General features: G+C 38.1%; 1 long non-coding RNA gene across 1 annotated transcript; it reads right to left on the bottom strand.

Moving 5' to 3' along the window:
• Nucleotides 1–501: 501 nt before the first annotated feature.
• LOC141626877 (uncharacterized) lies at nucleotides 502–2287 on the bottom strand. Its single transcript, XR_012536454.1, has 4 exons — nucleotides 2112–2287; nucleotides 1821–1873; nucleotides 1616–1691; nucleotides 502–747 (listed from the first exon to the last, which is right to left on the bottom strand). It is a non-coding gene; the product is annotated as an uncharacterized LOC141626877 (long non-coding RNA).
• Nucleotides 2288–17452: the final 15165 nt, after the last annotated feature.

The raw sequence follows: 17452 nt of genomic DNA, 5'->3' as shown, positions 1-17452 counted from the left end.
TTCATCACTAACTCCGAACAGTAGCATCGACCATCGAGCCTCCTCCATGGAAGCATCAGCACTTACAACTATTCCATCAACCCAGATCGACAACCAATTCACCATGACAAAATCGTAACTCGAAATCGGTAAATCTCCGTTAACAAACCAATTCACCATGACAAAATCACATTGTCACTCTTTGCCTTCACTTCAACATTATCAATCACCAACTACCACCAGATTCGAACTCGAAACTCGGAACCAAAACCCGAACCCGCATTGAGAAGAATTTGAGTGACATGGCTCGAGTTTTGCAAGCTCGATGAAAGAAAGGCAGCCCAGACCAAAACCCGACATCCGAGCTCGTAAAAAATTAGAGAAACTTTGTCGGAGTGGCTCGCCGTGGAATTTGAGAGGCAAATAGAGATCCAGGACGACGCTCGGCGACTACTGTTGGTGGATGGGATAGTGAGAGTTCAAATGGTATTCGACTAGATTTATAACGCCAGTATTGTAGTACATTTATGGTTGTACACAATTCTAACAATTGATTTCCACACCTTTGTTTGCTAAAATTCACATGTTTCCAACTATTCATATTTCACAACTGAGAAGCAATCAGTATACATTCGTCTGCGGAGCTTACTCTTCCTTTTTCCCATATCAGTGTACCACGCCACCCCTAACTTGTTGTAGATCCGACGATGCCAAATCTTAGCTCAGCACGACACCAGTACTTTCAACCATGCGACGTTGATTCCATCACTGCATGAGTTAATTAAGAGCGTATCAAACTTGACTTTATTCAAAACCTTCTTAATATTGAGCTTGCCAAGCTGCACTACAGAATGTATATGCAGGGCAAAGCTCTATTAATGGCAGATCATGAAAGTCAGTATCTCAACCAACTCAAAACTTTGATATAACTGTTTAGCCTTATAAGGAATCCAATTACATGAAGGGGAAATAACATCAGAAGGCAAACAAGATTATACTCCTCCCCAACTTAACATTAGATGAATCACAACCAAATAAGTGGTATATACATGTGTAACCTAACCTTCATTATCCAGGAAATTATTTTAAGGCTAAGGGAGAAAACGTTTTCCAGTATTGAGAGAAAACACGTCATAATTTATCCTGAAAACTCGCTTATTCCACCCAAAACAACAAAGGGACCAAAAACTGCCGAAGAAATGAAAGCGGTCATAGCTTTTCACTAAGACTCATCAGCAGCAGCCAAGAGACAAGGCATTAAAACTCACTAAGCCGATCCTTCATCTAGGTCAATACAGCCAGGCAGATCAGTACTACATTTCCACTAGACTCCTGTGTGGAATTCAAAGTTCAATGACACTGCTTCTTGTCCAAGGCGGTTAAGCAACTCATTGACACTGGACTACTGTGTGTAATTCAAAGTTCATTTAAAAAAATAGAGCATACTCCTGAACATGCCTTCTCACCAAAATACAATCAGGAATATAGTACCTACATGTACTCTTTGAGAACAATCCCTACAAGTAACAACAAAGTGCAAGACAAGACCAAATTTCCAACACTACCATTGTCATTTTGAGAGACAAATAAATAGAAGTTGTTTTAGAAATGTCATGCGTTGAAGTAGAAACACAACCTGCCTCAGTAAGCTCAGAAGGTCTCCTCCGACACAGTATTCCAGCACCAGCCATAAATGAGCAGAAGTCTCATACCTGATACAATGTATTGTAATCCTCAAGAAGAAATAAAAAAAATCGACTTGTATCTCAAGTTGAGTAATAGTAGAAATTAGGAAAAACGCAAATGAAGACTAGATGGAAACATCCTTAGCCACGGCTCACCATGCATAAAATTTGAGCACATTAGGGTGTTCTAGAGCATGAAGTATCCTGACCTGCGATAAATTACACAACCGTAGTAAATAATACCATATATTACTTTTACCTAGATACACATATGGATGCAATCTCCACAAATTAGCTTTGCCCTGCATAATTTCATACCTTTTTTAACAAAAATATGCAATCTTTTTTACTATTATCTAGATACACATATTACTTAGTCTAGATACATCTATTATACATTCAGATACACTTATCGATTTGTGTATCTTAGAGTAGAATTATGTGTACCTGGAGCATCATTTTGTGTATCCACCCACCGACAATATCAACGGCCACCTCAGATGGCACCAGAGACATCAGTGAACAACTCTGATGACACAAAATATATCACCAGACACCTCAAATGTCGCCTATGACATCCACAAGCTTCCCCATCCACAACCAGCAACCTCATCAAAATTATAACCACCGCCACCTTGTCATTACGACCATCGCCGCCCAACCACAACCAACACCACCTCGTTAATACAAGTCGGTTTTATTGCTAGATCTAGGAATTGATAGGGATGTATATTGGAGAAGAAAAGAAGCGCGCAGTGGCAGACAATGACAATAATAGTGACGTAGGTGGCCGTCGCTTCTCCGAGTTTTGGGTGGTCGACGGTGAAGCCGGCATCAGGCAATGGTGGCTATCGTCAGGTGGTGGCGGATGAGGATAAGAATTTATTAGGAGAGATGCGGCAACACTGGTCGCCGGTGATGAGCCGGTGTCGACAGCAGGTGAGGATAAGTTATGAGAGAGAAGAGCGCAGGGGGGGGGGTGTACGGAATATGAAAGAAAAAGTGGTTAATAATTTTATTATACCTGTTGACTTTCTTGCGTGAAATACAGTGTCAGAGTCTTAGTTCGTACGGTTCGTACTGAACTTTAGTTCGCACGTGACCCCGACCATATATGTAATACTCCGTATTTATATGTCTTGGGGGTACTCTATCGAGTAGCCCTTACTCTGTCGAGTAAGGGCAAGTTGCGAAGATAAATAGTTTCTGACCTGTTGGGCACTCGATCGAGTAGTTTGGGACACTCGATCGAGTAGGGTACTCGATCGAGTACCTTGGGTACTCGATCGAGTGTCCGGTTTATCGGGGGAGTTTTCTCGGGTTTTGTTAATTACGCGATTAAGGTATATAAACATATTCGGCATTGTTCTAAATCACTTTTTACAAAACCTAAAACCTGTTTAAGAGAGAAAGCAACTTGTCTTCTTCCTAATCGCGTTCTTGACAATTCCCGGAGTTCAGACGGTCGGTTTGCATCGTAGTTTGTGTCGTTGGATTCCTTGCGTCGAGGGTAAGCTTTTAATATAATTTATATAATGTTTTGTTAAGATTGGTGAAACCCTAATTTAGGAATTGGGGGTTTTTATGAGTAGTATTTGAATGGTAGCATCTATGTGTTGTATGATAGGAGGAGAATTCGTAGAGGAGCCGTTTTGAGACAGCTGTTTAGATCGTCTGCGTGTTTGCTTTCCGGGTAGGATTTCTACTCGGTATTAGTCCCATAATGGGATATTGGTGATGTGCTGTAGTTAGCTGTTTGATTGTGATTGTGATTGTGATTGTGATTGTGATTGTGATTGTGATTGGTTGTGATGGTTCTCGAGATGCGTTCTCGGCTGAGTGGGGTCACTTGCGGGAGTGATCTCACGCCCTAGTTTCGCCCTTCGTGGAACCCGCCACGAAAGGGGATGTGCACATTAATGATACAGGGTTATCGCTCGTACGATGAGCGGGGCTTAGGTGGGAACGGCTGCGGTCCCCCACGGGTAATGGGTCCGGTGGACGGTCGGTGTTGAGATGATGATGGGAGTTGGTGTTGTGTGTATGTGTGATTCAGTTTGTCTGTTTGCCTTATTGTTATTATCTATTTTGATTGTGTGATTAGTCGACCCGGTGTTGTTTTGTAAAACTGCGGTGATCCATTCGGGGATGGTGAGCAGATATTGAGCAGGTATAGAGATGGTACTGGATAGTGGGGATGGCCACGACATGACGATAGAGTCTTCCATTGTAGTTTAGTCTTTATTTACATTTCATTTGAGAGCGATTAGTTGGAATAATGTATTGTACTTTCAGTTGGTTTGAGGATTGTAACTTTTCATTAAAGCACTTATAATAAATGTTGTTTCTATTTTGTCTATTTGATTATCATGCCTCGGGCAACCGAGATGGTAGCATCCTTATACCTGAGTGGTCCTGGTAAGGCACTTGGAGTATGGGGGTGTTACAAATGGTATCAGAGCGACGATCCTGAAACCTGTAACCAATGAACTTAATGAACATAGGGAGTCAATTAAAATGAACCCGGGGGTAAAAGTTGTAGGAGCTAGTGCAAAGGCTTGGGAGACGTCCTAAAGTCGCAAGGGGTCGCCCTACAACTTTGAACCGGTCACATGGGAAAGTGTTTGTCGAGTCGTATGTGTGTTTGGTTAACTGGTCTATGAATGTGATGGAATGTGTTAATTGTTGGATGTTGAAGTAGAAAGTTGAGCATGTGAAAGAAAATGGTGATATGAGGAAACTTGTTGATGAGATATATAGAACTGTGGTTGGAATGAGAAACATGATGGATGATTCATAATGTGACATAATAATAACATGCGAATAGAAATGTTGTGTTGTATACGTATATTTTATCGCATAGAGTTGTATGATAAGTTTATGTACTTGTCCACGATTGTTCATGGGTATATGTTGTAAGAAGTGTGTAGCTGTAATTGATGAATTAGTTGGAAGAGATTAAGTAAGTAATTGCATAAGAATATGAAATTCATGGGTGGAGCATGTTTATGTGGGTAAATCGTGATTGACAAGTTAAATAACCTATGTGCATGATGAATGTTGTTGCTTGATTTTTGAAAATAGTAACGTATGATTACGAATACTGGTTTTATGAGTTTTGGACTGGTTTTGTTTGCTTGGTTGTTGTTTAAGTCGTTTGGGAAGTAAAAATCAATAGTTGTGTTTTTCGTTTATAAAGAGGTTGTCTTTAAACTGTTATAACTTGAGATGCATAAATGATTTTGATATGATTCCAATTGGAGATGATAGCTTGTTCTTTTACGATTCTAACGATAGGTCACACGCCCAAATTGACCAAGTAATGAGTGAGTTATGACTGTTTTTCTGAAAAACTGGGAAAGTCTTGAGAATTAGGTACTCGATCGAGTATCCTTGGTACTCGATCGAGTAAGGGGCACTCGATCGAGTACCTCGCCATTACTCGATCGAGTAGCCCTGGTGATTTGTTTTACGTGCTTCGGATCTTGACCTACTCGATCGAGTAAGTCCCTTACTCGATCGAGTGGCCGTACTCGATCTAGTGACCCCTGTTTTGGGTCATATGCTTATCTTTTGAATTCGTTGCATATTTTGTTTAATTCAAAGTTGTTATATTGCTTCTTTATGCATTGTTTTACATGTATGTTGGTCTTGATACGTAAGTTACCCAATCTTATGTTGAAGTGAGTGACGCCTGTGGTGAGTAGGAATTTGGTGGGAGGACATGGGTTATATGTGTTGTGATAGATAGTGGAAAAAGAAAAGGAAGATTGTTATGGCTTAATTGAGACATAGAGCATGTTTTTACGAGATGAAATGAGATGAGTGATATGGTTGTGTGTTGAGTAACGTAAAAGTAAGTGAATGGGGGTAGGGGGAGATGTGAGTTTATGGAACATGAGAATGAAAAGATTGAAAGAAAGGATGTGGATAGTAACAATCTGAGACGTATAACGAATTATGGAGGGAGATGGTTAGGAATAGTGTTGAGTAGGAATATATGTAATGAAAGGTCATTTTAGAGGAATTGAGAAGAGTGGTATATAGTGAACTTAAAGGAGACATGTCGCGAGGTGGATTTGCAGATAGTGACTGAGTTTGGGAATTTGTGTTATCGAGAGACGAAACTAATGTGTGATTTCATTGGACGATTAACGATATAAAAAGAATTTTGATTTCTAGAGATGTAAAAAGGGAGATGTAATTGTTTGAACATTAAACGTTGATTTTTATGGACAAATTAGTGACAAGTGTGAGTGAGTGGAGTGATGAGAAAGGATCCAAGGTAAGAAAGAATGAGATGATATAGACATGAAATAGTGAGATTTGAGTTTTGGGGCGATGAGAAGGTAATTGGAGCACTAAAGGGGTTAGGTAGAAGTAATAGGAGTTGGGATATTAAATGGAATTGTTGAGTATGAAGAGAAAAGAAGGATAAAAGTAAGCTGAGAAAAATATTCACCGGAGTTATGTGATATAAAAGTAAGGAATCATCGGGATATATGATACTATAAAGAATAAGTAAGTTAACAATTGTACGAAATTTCGGGACAACGTGATTAATCATGAGTTTCGAGGAATTAAGGGAGTAAGAAGTTGGTGGAGAATTTGCACGATAATCGATAATTGGTGGAGAGTTAGATGAAAATACGAGTAAGATAGTATTGGGAATGATGTTGATGTAATTTTGATTGGTGAATTTGAGGATAGCTATTGGAATGTTAACCAAAGATAGGAAAGAAATCGTGATATTTAGAGATGAGTGAAAGAGGTTTGATGTCCCAGAGCAGTGGTGGTGTTATGGTTTGTGACTAATGGTTAAGAGTGATGGTATATTAGAAAGGTAGCAATTCAAAAGAGGTTGATTTGGTAGGGACCCGATTGTTGTGTATAATTGTGAGAGGGTATAAGATGTGGTTAGATGAGGCGGATGCTAATAGTTGAATAGTAATAGTATGGTTATACTTGGCAGGAAGTGATGGTTGTGCGAATGGGGGAATATGTTATGAGTGGCGTATGAGTTAAGCTCGGGCGATAGGTAACCTTTGTTGAGTGGTAACTTACGTGATCGGGATTGATTGGTTGGATGTGATTATGGGTCTATGTCATATATATAAATGTTTGTGTGAGGTTGTGACCTCACAAGAAATGGTATGGTGTGATAATTATAAGTTGTTATCTGAATTTTTTGTAATACATGTTGGATACGAGAACGTTGGAATGATATCCAAAAAGGTAATAATTTGACTGATTTGGCATGACTAGTTATGATTGTCTGTATTCATGATACATGTCAATATGTGATATGGTAAGGGGATGATATTCACGAGGTTAGTATCTGTTTAATTCATAAAATATGTTGTGCTATGATTTAGTAAAGTGGATTTGAGTAAGTTTTTCTTGACTGAAAAGTTATCCCGAGTCAGTGTTTATGGGAGTTGTATGCAGTTGTGATGTCTATCGATGTGGTTGTGGGTGCCTCGGGTGGTGATCCGGACACGATATTTAGTGTTGTGATGCGGGTATTTTCGCACTACGGTGTGGCTGTTGGTGGCGGTGTTGTGATGCCGTCACCGGTTGTGGTGGATTAGGCGGGATGATTATGATTCGAGTTTCGAAAGTACATACCGATTATACATAGTTTGTTGCTCTGTTTGATGTTGCTCCTGCGAGTTTCGGCCGCATGTAGACGGTTGTCTTGCTTATTGATGTTCTCTTTACCGAGGTTAAGTTAAGAATGAGGTAGAGTATGATAGGAAATAGAGTTGAATATGTTTTCGTTGTTGTCATGGTATAGTGATGTTCTATTGATGGGATACGGTTGTGAGAGGTCGTTACAATAATTATGATCTTGTTCTAGTTAAGGTTTCAGTAGACATGATAATGGCAAGTGAGTCGTAGAACATGTGTGGTAATGACCCGAAAGATGCAGGTGGTTCATAATCTTTTGTTGAGACAGTGAGTGTAGGGTATTGGGAATTAGTGTCATGTTAAGTTGTGTATGAGTTTTGCGGTAATGGAAGAAAGAACTTGATAATCTAGTGTGCGTGTACATAACGAGTGTGGATCGTGAGTTATGCTTTACGGGAGATAAGTGCCTTATATAGAGAGGTATGTCATGTTGCGAAAATGTGGAAGAGTGGAAGTTTTGGGTTAAGCTAAAGATTTTGAGGTATAAGTTAGGTGGTTTGATGAGTGAATTAAAGTATGAGAATTGTTTAAGTAAGAGAGCCTTAGATATATGCATGGTGAGTGTTTGGTTTATAGACGGTTATCTTTGACATGTGGTGGTAAAGAGGGTAATGAGATGTATCTAGGAGTTGGTATTAGTGAGTTACGAGGACGTAACATTTATCTTAAGAGGAGTAGGATGCGATAAAAGAGATTTTGATGGTAGTTCATATGGTAGTATAATTGGAAGTAGAGTGTTGGTGTAGCATAAGATATGGATTTGTATATGTTGTGGTTGATGGTGTTAAAAGGTCATGGACGTCTTTGATAGTAGTTCGATGGTTAGGAATGTGAGAATATTTGGATAGTGTTGTGAGTTGAATGATGATGGTTGTGGGTTCGATAGTCTTGACAGTTGGATGAGGATGTTTATGAGTGTGAGTAAACTTCGAGGACGAAGTTCCTTTTAAGGATGGTAGAATGTAACATCCCGTTTGATGTCTATGAGTGTCTTGATTTTGGATTTGATAGTGGATGATATTATGGAGCTAGCGGCATTAGAGGATGGTAGTTGGTTATGTATGGAGTTGGTGTCGTGAGAGATATATATATGTGGAGTTGATACGATATCGTGAGCCATGTTGTGGAGGTAGGAATAGTTAGTGGAGTTGGTGTTACGAGTTCATGTTTGGGTTGGAGTTTTGTTTCGAGTTCTTAGTTACGTTGTTGTGTCTTGATCGAGTTAGCATGTTTGTTTTTATGTATGGGTTGAACTTCGGGGACGAAGTTCTTTTTAAGGAAGGAAGACCGTAATACTCGTATTTATATGTCTTGGGGGTACTCTATCGAGTAGCCCTTACTCTGTCGAGTAAGGGCAAGTTGCGAAGATAAATAGTTTCGACTGTTGGGCACTCGATCGAGTATTTGGGACACTCGATCGAGTAGGAAGGTACTCGATCGAGTACCTTGGGTACTCGATCGAGTGTCCAGGTTTATCGGGGAGTTTTCTCGGGTTTTGTTAATTACGCGATTAAGGTATATAAACATATTCGGCATTGTTCTAAATCACTTTTTACAAAACCTAAAACCTGTTTAAGAGAGAAAGCAACTTGTCTTCTTCCTAATCGCGTTCTTGACAATTCCCGGAGTTCAGACGGTCGGTTTGCATCGTAGTTTGTGTCGTTGGATTCCTTGCGTCGAGGGTAAGCTTTTAATATAATTTATATAATGTTTTGTTAAGATTGGTGAAACCCTAATTTAGGAATTGGGGTTTTTATGAGTAGTATTTGAATGGTAGCATCTATGTGTTGTATGATAGGAGGAGAATTCGTAGAGGAGCCGTTTTGAGACAGCTGTTTAGATCGTCTGCGTGTTTGCTTTCCAGGTAGGATTTCCTACTCGGTATTAGTCCCATAATGGGATATTGGTGATGTGCTGTAGTTAGCTGTTTGATTGTGATTGTGATTGTGATTGTGATTGTGATTGTGATTGTGATTGTGATTGGTTGTGATGGTTCTCGAGATGCGTTCTCGGCTGAGTGGGGTCACTTGCGGGAGTGATCTCACGCCCTAGTTTCGCCCTTCGTGGAACCCGCCACGAAAGGGGATGTGCACATTAATGATACAGGGTTATCGCTCGTACGATGAGCGGGGCTTAGGTGGGAACGGCTGCGGTCCCCCATCGGCGGGTGGTCCGGTGGACGGTCGGTGTTGAGATGATGATGGGAGTTGGTGTTGTGTGTATGTGTGTGATTCATTTGTCTGTTTGCCTTATTGTTATTATCTATTTTGATTGTGTGATTAGTCGACCCGGTGTTGTTTTGTAAAACTGCGGTGATCCATTCGGGGATGGTGAGCAGATATTGAGCAGGTATAGAGATGGTCTTGGATAGTGGGGATGGCCACGACATGACGATAGAGTCTTCATTTGTAGTTTAGTCTTTATTTACATTTCATTTGAGAGCGTTAGTTGGAATAATGTATTGTACTTTCAGTTGGTTTGAGGATTGTAACTTTTCATTAAAGCACTTATAATAAATGTTGTTTCTATTTTGTCTATTTGATTATCATGCCTCGGGCAACCGAGATGGTAGCATCCTTATACCTGAGTGGTCCTGGTAAGGCACTTGGAGTATGGGGGTGTTACAATATATATATATATATATATATATATATATATATATATATATATATATATATATATATATATAAAACTAGATTTAATGCTGGTGCGATGTACGGGCCATTATGTAGTATTCTAACCTTAAGTGGCCTTAACTAAGTGATTTAAAACATATATGCAATATTGTTTTAATTTCTTTTAAAACTCACATAGCCTATATAATATTTTTGTATGTGAATAATATTGAAGATATAGTCCTACGATAATGCACATAGTATAAAATCACTGTATGGACTAATTGAAACAACTTTTCTATATAATATTATATGTTATTGTACTTGTTTATATACTTTAGTAATTTATAAAAGTTGGACTAAACTTAATAATTTTGGTAGCTTTCAAATTACTCACAAAGTTGACTCTGTTGAAAGAGCGTCTCTTCAAAAATTTTGTGTAAGAGCTATGCGGATTACTAATGAATCTCAAAATTTTATTATATTTTCCTAATTCTAATAAACTCATTTATGTAAAGGTAAAATTTAAGACATATAGCAATAAAGAGCTTATCCTATTGTCGTGTCATAAGCTTTATTAATAATAAATAACTCCTATATATGTTGCAACACAAATTATAGTGATTACGTTTTAAGAAAACTATTTATGTAGCTAGAATAAAAACACTAAACAGACTAACTAAATGATACTCCCTCCGTCTCATTCAATAGTTTACACCTACTTTATTTTCCCCTCACAAAATAAAGCAAGAGGGAGTATAACGTCATCCAACGATCTTCAATTTGAGTGTCACCGAAGGCGTAATTGTTATTAATAAATGCTTTTTCTAAACTAAAATCAACTTTCTTTTATATTTCAAGTAAAAGTAGAGTATGACATAAATTAGCTAATTATGTGATTTGTTGCATACAAAATGGACCGAGCATTTTACTTAAACAACTTGCTTGTAATTGAGTTCATTCATTGAGCCACTCACCACTTTATGTCCTATCAACCTAATCTATCACACCCAATCATTCACAATTACCGTGCCACAATCAGCCACCCTCATTTAGACCTGGCAAAATGGGTCAGACCCGAATGACCCGACCCGAAAAGGCTGACCCGAAACTCGAAAATGACCCGAACTTGCTTGACCCGAATATGACCCGAAATCCGAATTGACCCGACCCGACCCAGACCCGACCCGAACATTGTCTGACCCAATGTTGACCCGACCCGAGGTGACCCAATCCGAAAAAACCCGACTCATAACTGACCTGATCCCAAATGACTTGAAGTGACCCGAAATGACCCGAAACGACTAGTACTAACTCATATTAATACTATATATATCAAAATAAAGTTTCATTGGTTACAATAATCCTTAATAAATAGTTAAATTTGCAAAATAGTATTTCTTAATCAAAATAGTATTAACTTAAGTGCTTAGCCATTAACTCAAAAGCAACCTGACCCAAAATGACCTATACCCGAAAATGACCCGATCCGAAATGACTCGACAACAGGTCACCCGAAATTGACCCGAAATCTGAAAGTGACCCGACCCGACCCAACCCGACCCGAAATATGTGACAGACCCGAAATGACCCGACCCAAACTGACCCGACCCGTACCCGACCCGAGTGACCCGTTTTGCCAGGTCTACCCTCATTAACATTACTTCCCTCATTAAACCAACCGACCAAACCATTATTCCCCAAATATACCATCAAACTTCCTATTATCCATTAAACAAAACCAAAACCATATAATATTCTCTAACAATAAGCAAGCAATTCAATCACATATTCACATTATATGTAAAACGGATAATATGAAATATCACAAAAACGCCCAATCCTAGATCAAATAAGGGCAAAGAAAAATAATTAGTAGAGAGGAATATGACGGTTGTATTGTTCAGCTTCTTTGTACGTCAGCTAAAGTGTCCTTATATATGTAAGACTATATATATGTGGAAGTAATTGAAGTCATATAAAACTCATTTTGTTATTCCGAAGATTAACTAATATTATTACTTGATAAATGTGTCTAACCGTAAAATCCTATTAGTGCAAAATTGCAAACTTAACTTTTCATTATTCTAATACAAACACCTAAAAGTGGACGTAAATTCGTCATTAATTTATTATAATTACTAGTTGGAAAGCCCGTGTGATGCACGGGGCTCCCAGTAGGATCTTTGTAACAATATATACCTAACTTGGACAAAAAAAAGTCCAACTATGTTGAACTCGAGATGAAACAAAATTTCAAGGGTTGATGTAGTTCAGTAGTTGATGCCTGATGAATTGCGAGCCTATTTTAGCGTAAAAGCTTTTTCATTCGGTATTTATTATATCAATTTTATAATGTCCAGTGACAGCTGTATTAAGTAGTTAGTTTTTTCATTGTTGCACACACTAACAATTTTTAATTAATATAAAACGCTATTTTCGTGACCATGGTGTATTCTTAGAAATAAACCCTTGATAATTAAGACATACCTTTATGAGATTTACAAATTAGATTAACCTACAACAACTACCAATATATTGAAATCTCTAACCATACGACGGTGGAAAACCTGAAAGATTGTACATAAAACAACGTACTATAATTATAGAGAAAATGTCAGTTATCTAACAATAGAAATATTTGCAATTAAGATTACTTGTTCTTTGTAAAGTTTTAGCAAACACTCCCTCCATTTAAATTTTATTGTGTCCCCTTTTCCCTAAAACTTATTCCAAAATAATTGTCCCTTTTATAAATTTAGTAAGAACAACTTTAACTATCCAATATTGCTCCTACATATCTAACTACCACCATAACCACCATATAATTAATATCTCACGTCAATCTTCTTTAATTTAAGGAATAAAGTTGGTAGTTCGTCACTTTTCCTTAAAACTTCCCAAAATAGAAAGTGGATAATAAAAATGGAATGATGGACAGAAGGAGCATATAATATAACACCTAAAGCTCACCGCGACTAAAAACTAAGATAGGATTCTCTGTCCCATTTTGTAATCCTCTATAAAATCTAACGCAAAACAATGGCGGAATCATTGTTGACTTGGGATTAATAACACAAAGATAAAAGTTCTAACTGTTATAAATTGAGAATGTATAAAATTCTCAAGAATAAAATTCCAAAATGGTTAGTCAAATACAAATGCCAATTTTCTAAAAAGGGCAAAAACAAAACCTCCAAAGTGTTCAAGACTAAAACCATAAAAGAAAGTAGATAAACAGAGTAGGATCTGCAAACTACTCGCTAGCTCACTGATACCGTCGTCAGGTACCAAAAATAAAATACCTAGTTACACTAACAGAAGGTAGCAGTAAGTAGGGCCGATCTCCACTGGGACGCGGTCACTATCCACTTGTCTACTCGGCCTGTCTAAGGTCACAGTGGGGGTTTTGATTGTTTTGACTAAACTAACGAGATTAAGGCAAGAGAAATAGAGATAAGAGAAATTAAGTAGAGGGAAAGGAAACTAGGATGTCGGTTCATCAATGAACATCAATTAATTGCAGTTAAGGTCACATATTAGTCGATGTGTCGGTCTAAGAGGCAATGAATATCTCCTTCCGGTCTCAATTCGCCCTAAAATACTATTAGCTTAGCTTCCGCCCTCATCAAAGCATTCTATTGCTCACTGCAGGTCTCACTCCTTCCAACCTTCCGGTCCACGTCAAGGCTTACCAAAATTAAAAGGCTAATTGCATCGATTCAATCAGCAAGATACAATTATAACCAGTGATTAACAACATAGACATGACAGCAACGACAATCTATAAACTAATTAGCAATTAACATTCATTCATCGAATCCCCTAATCCTAGCAGAGAGAAATTAGCTAGACATAATAAAGGGAAGAACAGAAATAAAGAGAGAAATAAACATAAACACAAATAAAGGAGAAAAGGGAAAGAGAGAAAGTTACAGTAGATTCGGGAAAAGAGAGGAAATAATTTTTACAGAGAAAAGAGTAAAGTAAAGTATCAAGGAACGGAGTCCAAGAACTTTTTTCGGCCCGTATAAATGTGTTTGTCGTCGTCCTATTTATAGAGGAGACGATTCTTATTAAACCTAATAGCTAAATAAAACAAAAACCCGAGCCCAAAAGCAATTCCACTCGATCGAGCCCTTTAAAACTGCTCGATCGAGCAGAACCAAGCACGAACCACTCGATCGAGCAAACCCTAAAATGCATCTATTCGATCGAACATAACTTGTACTCGATCGAGGTCTTCTACCATATAAAAGCATTCGATCGACCAGAAAACCACTCGATCGAATGACTTTGACTTCAGCAGCCACTTATTCCGTTAGTTTCAGCTTTGACTTGATTATTTAGCTCCCAAAATGGCTTCACGCATCCCGTAACAGCAACATTTCCGCTTCAAATTCACTCTTCCTCTAAATGCATGCAAAATGGACGGTAAAAGGCTTAATTTCACTACTTTCTAGTCCATACCTGCAAGTAAGACAAACCAAACCAAAGTAGCATATTCGGGGCATTTCGTAGCATAAAACTATGATAATAGCATAGAAATACGTGCATAAAAGGCCTAAAAGGACTATATAAAATGCACGTATCAAATCTCCCCAAACCAAACCTTTACTCGTCCTCGAGTAAATTAAATGGAAACTAATGGAACGGAAAATATAACTAAGAGCTAGCTACAAATGCCCACTTAAACCAATTTAATGCAACCAGACTAACACTTATAGCAAAGCAGTCAAATGCTAACGAGTTATAGGATGTTCATAATAAAGCTGAACCGTCGACCTTGCAAGACCTTTAATAATGGACTCTCACGGGTCGGTCTTCTCTCATGAAGCAAAGGGTAAGCATATAAGTGCAAGAGAGAAAGAAATATAGTCGTTCACCTAAACTACGACCCACATAAACATGCATGCAACTAATATGATAGACAATTCTAGCTACCATACATACATTCCGACCAAACAAGGTCATGTCACAGCCGAGGGCTTACAAAAATATGGCAAAGTGAGGCAATGGGTAAGGAAAGGCAAAACATGTTATGGGAATGTGGAGGTATAGGCGGCCAAGCTAGTACCTAAACAAAACCAAATAACAACATCCGATTCTTACTCAATTATAGAAGTAAGCACATGCCCTTCATTTGGCACAAAACTCACCAAACTGAACTGAAAATACTCCTCAATAAATGTAAATAAAGCATAGGAGCGAAATCATCTCATCAAACAACATCTTTTTTTTTCCTTCTTTTCTTTTCTTTTTTTTCGGTTTTCTTTTTTTTCCTTTTTCTATTTTTTCATTTTTCATTTTTCATTTCCTTTTTCTTTTATTTTCTTTTTCAATTTTTTTTTTCTACAATTCTTCTTTTCTCATCCTCCTTTTCTTCATTAAATACCAACTCCAAGTCAATGGATACAAGCCAAATTTGGCCCAATAAATTATACTCCGCAAAATAATCTAAACTAGCTTGACAAGGCAGGCTAATTTTGGATGTAGTTAAGGGTTAACAGGCAAATTTGGCTAATGTGGAGTTTATGGGTAAAGATGAGGGAAAAAGGGAATGTAAGCACCTCCCTGCATGTGACACCAACCACTAACCCGAATGTATGAAGGCAAAAAGCAATTGAATTTCATATATGTGCAAATTGATGATACATGATATGCAAGGAGTAACTACTCACAATCCTACATGAAACTGGTCAGAAATGACACCAGTTTATAAGGCTCTAAATCTTAGAAATTATAAGTAGCTTGCCAAAATTTTCAGGTCAAGTCTATTCGTTCAGCTAAATTTTAACATTAACTCGTAGATATGCAATAAGACAAGGCTAAATATATTAATTTATGCAAGGCTTAAGCAGAAAGACAAATTGTAGTGCAATTTCATCATTGAAATTTACCGTTTCGACTCAATCTATATGCTAAAATAAACGTGAAAATTTTTAATTTTTTTAATTTTTTCTTTTTTCTAATTTTTATGAGATTTTTGATTTTTATAAAAATAAACAACAATGCATACAGAAATTAAACGTGACAACATAAATGCAATTAAGACAATATGCAGACACAGATATGGATGCATAACCTCCCCAAACCAAACCGTACAATGCCCTCATTGTACTCAAAAATAGGGAAAGGTAATGCAAACTGAAAAGGAGAAAGTGGAGATGCGGAAAACTTACAAGAGTACGCGAAGTAGGGACCTCCCCAAACCAGCCAGCAACGTGGGAGGTCGCAAACAGCTGCCAAAACATCGTCACAGGAAGCTAATTCAAGCAATGTGCATCTTAAAACAGCTCGATCGAGGAGAATAGTGGTCGATCGAGTTGCTTCTCCTTGGCAGGTACTCGATCGAGTAGCATAAATGCTCGATCAAGTAGATTCAGCAGCAAAAGGGTTCGATCGAGTACAAAAAGTACTCGATCGAGCCATCCTTAATAAATTCCTGCAAAGACGCAATCAAAACAGCCCGCAAAACTAACAGAACAAGCTTAGCCGAATAGTCTATGGTATGAAAACCAATTATTACACACAATTGAAAAGAAATGAAATATTCGAAAAACAATTAAAAATAAAATCTCCGGGTTGCCTCTCAGGTAGCGCTAGTTTCAAACAGGTCCCAGCTCGACCTTCTTTTTCATCCACAGCTGCTCCAGTCAGTCAGAATCAAAGCAACTCAAAGCTCTTAACAGTAGATCATATAACTGCGCATGTGCTACACAAGAGCATAAGTAGCACCAAAGTATAATAGCAACATAGGAAAATAAAATGTATAAAAATTTAAGCCTAACGAATTTCCTATGAGAGCTCCTAAATTTGTCCACAAAATAAAGGAGCTCGGGAGCAATCATCAATAATTTAGGGCTCCGTTTCAGATTAACAAGTTTGTGACGACAAGTACGGTGAAAAACCATTAAATTACTTGTCCAGCTAGGAGGGGGTATGGCATTAAAATATGGAGCATGATTCAAATGAGGCAATGTACTATTTAAACAAACAATAATATAATTATCGTCAACTACCTCGGTTTGGTCGCTCTTAGTGATCGAATTATCGACAAAGGAAGATATTACCTCTTCCGTGCTAGGAGCAATCACTGACTTAACTGTCTTCTCATCACCTTCCTTAGCGGAATCCGTCCCGTAAATCGCAGCCTCAAGCGCATCCAGCTCGGCCTTGAAATGGGAAGATTCACCGTAACCATTATCTTCAGCAAAATCGTCATCTAGAACAAACCCACATAAGGTTTTATTACTCACACTCGCCAAATCAGTCGATCGAGTAGAAATGTTACTTGATCGAAGACTCTCCTCTTGATTTTCAATCGATCGAGTGCATGAAACAGCTCGATCGAGTAGTTTCTCTAAGCAGCAGTTCGATCGAGTGGAATAAAGTGTTCGATCGAACGATTCTTCAGGTAATTCACTCGATCGACCAATATATTTCACTCGATCGATTGATTTTTGCTGTACAGCGCTGAAT

Source organism: Silene latifolia, chromosome Y (genome assembly GCF_048544455.1).
Source record: "Silene latifolia isolate original U9 population chromosome Y, ASM4854445v1, whole genome shotgun sequence".
Classification (NCBI taxonomy): domain Eukaryota; kingdom Viridiplantae; phylum Streptophyta; class Magnoliopsida; order Caryophyllales; family Caryophyllaceae; genus Silene; species Silene latifolia.
This window is presented reverse-complemented; position numbering and strand designations above follow the sequence as displayed.